Source organism: Heterodontus francisci, chromosome 27, assembly GCF_036365525.1.
Source record: "Heterodontus francisci isolate sHetFra1 chromosome 27, sHetFra1.hap1, whole genome shotgun sequence".
NCBI lineage: Eukaryota > Metazoa > Chordata > Chondrichthyes > Heterodontiformes > Heterodontidae > Heterodontus > Heterodontus francisci.
In genome coordinates, this window is record NC_090397.1 from 19,130,350 (window position 1) to 19,136,349 (window position 6,000).

General features: G+C 45.0%; 1 protein-coding gene across 2 annotated transcripts in view; it reads right to left on the reverse strand.

Moving 5' to 3' along the window:
- The window catches only part of LOC137384681 (phosphatidylinositol 3-kinase C2 domain-containing subunit gamma-like), a 202,914-nt gene extending 197,171 nt beyond the window's left edge, over positions 1–5,743 (reverse strand). For both annotated transcript variants that reach the window (XM_068058945.1, XM_068058946.1), the window contains exon 1: positions 5,240–5,743. The gene's annotated coding sequence lies outside the window, so the exon portion shown is untranslated. The remainder of the gene's footprint in view (positions 1–5,239) is intronic.
- Positions 5,744–6,000: the final 257 nt, after the last annotated feature.

The window sequence follows — 6,000 nt, forward strand, 5'->3', positions numbered from 1 at the left end:
CCACCTCAGTGAGCCTTTGCTCACGGCACGCTAATTGTAATTGCCAATGAACTGATCAGACAGATTTTCTTAGGTTTAAACAAGAAAGATGTAAGTTTATTAGCCTTATCACTCTAACGCGGTTCAAATTACTAAAATACGCGACGCAACCAGGCTTGCATGCATACGAGAAAAACACACACAAATAGATACAGAGGGGAAGAAAGAATGGGAGGGGCGGGCGTTGAGGTACAGTTGGCAATAAATGGAATTCAGTTACTGTCTTTTGTCTTTGATGTAGAATCCTTGGTTGAAGTTCAGGTCTTGGAGTTCTCGCTGGGGCCCAGTGCACAATTTCAAGCTTGCTCCTCTGGTACCAGAAGGCCGAAGAGAGGTTTCAATTGTCTTCTGGGTGGCCGCCTGTAAGGTTCTGTAGTCTTAAGGTTCAGGCTGCCACCTCAGCTTTCCTGGGACTTGGCTGGAGAGAGAGACAGAGAGAAGGAGACCTTCCTTCTCCATTCTGTTCAAATCACAGTCTGTTTCCTTTCTGTGAGGCACAATTCAAAAAGCCCCCAGTCTGGCCAGCAGGTAGGTCATGTGACCATCTCTTTGTTTGAAACCACAACTTCTGTGAGGGATGTTGGATTTCAGAGCCCCCCAGACATATTCAGTGGGGGGTGGAGTTGTGTCTCTTACAAAGTCAAAAGACTGTTGGTGTCCTTTGATCATCGCTATTATCCAGACCGATCTTGTTAACTGAATCATGGAGCACCCCCACTGTCTCGCCATTCATGTCTCTCAGAATGCAAATGTGCAACTATGTTTTCTGCTGTTCAGTTCTGTTGTTCTTTTAAACAAGTGATGTGCAATGCCAGTAAAAAGGTTCAAGTAGTGTCACATATGACAAAATTAAAATGTTTCCATTTGGCAGGTGTGGTTTCCGTCACACCTTCTAAATTAACCCAACACACACGGACACACGCCGGTTAAAGAAAAAAATAAAGCAGTTTTCTCTGGAGAGATCGCTTTACAAAAAGACAAAAAATACTTTGGCCAAATACCTGTTAATTCTTGAAGGAGAAGGAGAAGATATGGTATGTTCCCAGCTGGTCTTTTATTGTGGCGTCCAAATACGCATAGACGGCTGTCATTGGGATCTTTTTGGGACAGTTCTTTTCAGGCGATGTCGAGGATTAATCTGGCAGGCTTTCCAGGAGAATCACTGTATCAGGGGTTTCAGCTATCACACTGGATTCTCAGAGTTTCTCAGTGATCTCAGCTGCCTGTCTGGCTGTTGAAACCTTCTGGTTCTCTGTGTGCTTCTTACTAATGGAGGGAGTGAATTTTTGAATTCTTCCAGGAGAATTATTTCCCTAACGGTCTCATACTAGGCCTGTATCTTTAGTGCCTGCATCCAATGATCAAAGTTAATTTGCTTTATCCTCTCAAATTCTATATAAGTCTGCCCAGGTGTTTCCGGAGATTCTGAAATTTCTGCCTGTAAGCTTCAGGGACTAACTCATAAGCAGCGAGAATAGCCTTTTTTGTCATCTCATAATCTGCAGAAGCCTCCAGAGAAAAGCATAGCCTAAACTTCATGAGCTCTGCTAATCAACCTGCTTTGCATGAGCAGTGCCCCATTTTCTTTTGGCCACCTCATCTGATTTTTAGATTTAGAGATACAGCACTGAAACAGGCCCTTCGGTCCACCGAGTCTGTGCCGACCATTAACCACCCATTTATACTAATCCTATACTAATCCCATATTCCTACCACATCCTCACCTGTCCCTATATTCCCCTACCACCTACCTATACTAGGGGTAATTTATAATGGCCAATTTACCTATCAACCTGCAAGTCTTTTGGCTGTGGGAGGAAACCGGAGCACCCGGAGGAAACCCACGCAGACACAGGGAGAACTTGCAAACTCCACACAGGCACTACCCAGAATTGAACCCGGGTCGCTGGAGCTGTGGGTGGCACAGTGGCGCAGTGGTTAGCACCGCAGCTATCTTTTAGCTATCTTTTCAAAATAAATGAAAAATGCCTCTACATCCCTTTCCTCAAACTTTGGGAGGACTTGCACAAATCTAAATAGCTCTCCACTAGGTTCTGGGTTGGAGTCAGATCTTACCCCACCTGAATTTTCATCAGGGTCAAGGGCATTTTTTTTTTTCTAGTTCCAGCCTTCTAATCAGGTACTCCCTTTCTCTCTGCTTTTCCTCTCTTACTCTTGCCCTTTCTTTCTCCTGTTGCTCTGCTTGGTCCCTTTGAAATGCTTGCTCTTTTTCCTTTCCCTCTCTTTCTTTTGCCTTTTCTCTCTCCTGCTGCTTCACTTGTTCCTTTTGAAATACCCTTTCCTTTTCCTTTTTCTTCATCTGAAATTCTAGCTCTAACTTCTTCCTGTCCAACTGAATCTGTGCCGGTGTTACCTTGTTTTCTTCCGATTCTACTCGTCCCTCTGGTTCTTTCACTTCAATCTCCAGCTCTCTGGCCACTAGTCTCTGAATTTCATCCCACGTAGCTTTCAGTCTAATGTCTAAGGTCAAGTACTCCACCACACTTGACAGCTCATTAGTGGTCAATGCCTTTAAAGACTCATAGTCTATTCCAGACTGCTGCACAAATGCACTTGCATCAAAAGTAGCCATTCTGGAAGTGTAAGGTCTATTCTAATGTACACGAAACCTGGGGTTTTTCTTTTCCCCTTTCCAATTATAATTACCCCACTTACAATTGCACTTCGCCGGCTTTGGGTTATCAAGGACAAGCCCCCAATAATATGTTATGACTGAGGCTGGAGGAGTGCACTGTCTTTCTCTAGTTTCAATTCTCCCCGGGTCACAACATATATTTAAATGTCTTACCCAGTTACCGATATGGCCAATACTTTACATATTTTAGTTTCAGAATATAATCCACCAACCAGGTTTCTTTAATAAACAACAAAATGATTTATTTCTGATAAAACAAGACTTATTCAATAAAGATGCAAAGTTCATTAACCCACAGGTTGAAATATGAATGTTCCCTTCCAAATTAACCCAACACACGTGCGTGTGCGCACATACATACACAGAAAAAATAAAGAAGGTTTCTCTGCAGAGATCTCTTTACAAAAAAGATTTAAAAAACTTTGGCCAAATACTTGTTAATTCTTGAAGAAAAAGGATAAGATATGGTATGTTCCCAGCTGGTCTGTTATTCTAGCATCCAAATATGCGTAGACGGCTGTCACTGGGATCTTTTTGGAGCAGTTCTTATCGGGCGACATCGAGGATTAGTCTGGCAGGCTTTCCAGGAGAATCACTGCATCAGTTCTCCGAGGTTCCACTTCTGGCTGCAGCAGTTGGCAGTTTTCAGCGAGAAACTCCTTACTGAAACATCTCACACATTGTTCCTCGCCGAGGTTCTGGGAGGAGAATTGCTCCCTGAACACCCTGGGCAGATTTGACTTCTTGCTAAGAGCCCTACCGCTCTTTCTCCTCCTCTCTTCTAGCAGCTTGTCCTGCTCTGTGTGGTCTCTGCAGATTCTCCAAGTCATGCTGTATTCCAAAGGGAATGCCTACTAGTTCACCCATGTCTGGGAACAGCTAGTTTCTGCAGAAGTCTTGAAGTCAGCAAAATGTCATTCAGCACCTGCCCCATCATTCCCTGTAGACTTTTACAACATTAATCAACTACATAGAGCACAAACACTTGTAGAATCGAAGCAACAGACAGAAGAAATCAACCAGCAACTAACCTTCAAGGATTAATAGTCCCTTTAAATAGTTCTGGTGGGGGGTGGTTCCTTCCTGCTGCTGAATGTGTGTTCAGCTGTATGAGGTTAAGGAATGGCGTTAGCTGGATCGTTGAGCTCCAAAATGGCACCACTGGCATCAAATGAGTGTTGCACGTTGATTGATATCATGATCTACCTGCTCTGTGTACTTTCAGCAGCTCTTCACTGCACATGTGCTAATGCCCTCACCAATATGGCATCTACTGCGAATCTCCCCAACGTGCGTGTGCACCACAGATGCCATTTTGAGCTGTAAGGGCACTTGTAGCACCTAAAACCTCCAATTTCTCACCCAACATTTCTTAATTTACCATTCCCGTTTGCATATGTTGACAGACCCACTGTGCACTTCTGGCATTTGCAGTTTTTTAAAATTTGTATTCGGAAAAAGAACTCCTGATTCGATTCAGCTATAAAGAAGGCCGAACTTCATATCATAAAATTGCCAGCACAGGAGGCCATTGTGCTGTGCTCCTCAATTGGGAACATCAACACTAACCCTGTTTCCCCAAATCCTTTTATATTCCTCTTTTTCAAATAGTTAGTCAATTCCTTTCTGAAATGAACTTACAGACTCTGGCCGGAATTTTATGCCACTCCAGCAAGCCAGATGGTGGTGGGTGGGGGGGTGGCGTACAATTGAGCGTGAGGCTCCGGGAGGCCTTCCCGGCCCGCTCCCGCCTCCGCCCCACTTCATGAGGGACGGTGGGGGGGGGGGGGGGGGTTGGTGGGACGGGGGCGAGAAACGGGCCGTCTGCCCCAAGCCAATCAAGGCCCTTAAGTGGCCACTTAGCGGACACTTAAGAGCCTTCGCCTGCCTCCACGGGTATTTTACCCACGGCATGCGGGTGTCCTGGAGACATGAAAGGCTGCCCAGTGAAACCTGGCGGCCTCTCAGTGCACCAGGGCGGGGGCGCGGACACACGGGTACAGGGTGCCTGAGTGAAGGCTGTCCCCGCTTCCACAACCACCCCAGGACCCGAGATACCTCCCTTCCCCCCAAATGACCATCCTTGCCTCACCGGGGCCCGACCGATTAACCGGCTAATATTCCTAGCTCCATGTCCTCAGCTGGGCTGTAGTCCCAGCAGTGGCCACCGCTCCCAAAGATGTTGCTGGAACTAAAAGATGCTGGCCCGATGATTGGCCAGCAGCTCAATGAGTCGGGACTTGCTCCCTCAAGTGGGTGGAAGTCCCGCCTTGTAACACTTAAAGCCCGATGACCTGTAAAATGCGGGTCTGATCCCGGGGCCGGGCGGAAGCGGGTTCGCCACCGACTTTTACGTCGGTGGTCAGCTCCCGTCCGCCCGACGTAAAATCCAGCCCTCTGCCTCAATTGTCACTTGCAGTAAATTATTCTATATTCTAACTATGTCCTGCATCAAAAATGAAGTATTTCAGTTCCTGGTGTATTGTTACTGGCTTATATCTTTCCTGACATGGTACACAAGAGATTAAAACTATATTTACTTACAGAAAGCAGCCCCGTCTGACCAATGCACACTTTAGAACCATGCCGAAATGAAATATAGTTCAAACAGGCCTTGATACGATTGTGTTTCTTGCTGCCATTGGTTCTGAATGCGTAACTTCTCATTCTTTGTCGGCCGATTATTCAACTGCTCCCCAGAAAGTGCCACATTATTCAATCTAATTACAAGAAGATAAACTGTCTGAAAGATATATTTTTTAATTTCCTTTGTTCTGTTTGTTCTTCAAAAGATTCTGAAAGTACATTTCTGGTGGATTTGTTCTAAGTCATTCTGCAGTCGTCAGGAGATCAGAGAAGGCCAGAGATTCCATGGTAGGCCATCATGTACGATTAATCAAATCAGGGCTCTGTAATCAGGAAATGTCTCATGTCCAGTTCTACACTGAGTGGAAGTACAGGAGAAGCAACTTTTCTGTATGCTGCAGGTGAATAAGTAGCTCTATAATTATAGTTTCCCGTTCAATATATCTGCTTAGTAGCTTACAACCTAAATCTCGATCTGCTAATATGTTTACTCTTCCAAGGTCAAAGGGACCACGTGACAGCATCTGGTATATCCAGTAAACTGGAATGCAATGACGAGGAATTTCTGTTTCACTATTACTGCACCTGTTTTTGCCTCTGGCAGGCTGTGACTTGGCATCATTTCTCTGCTGATGTAAATCAATATTTTAGGATTACACAATCTTACTGTTGTTTGATTGTACTTTTTAAAAACGTTTTTAAGCAATCAAAATGTGCCC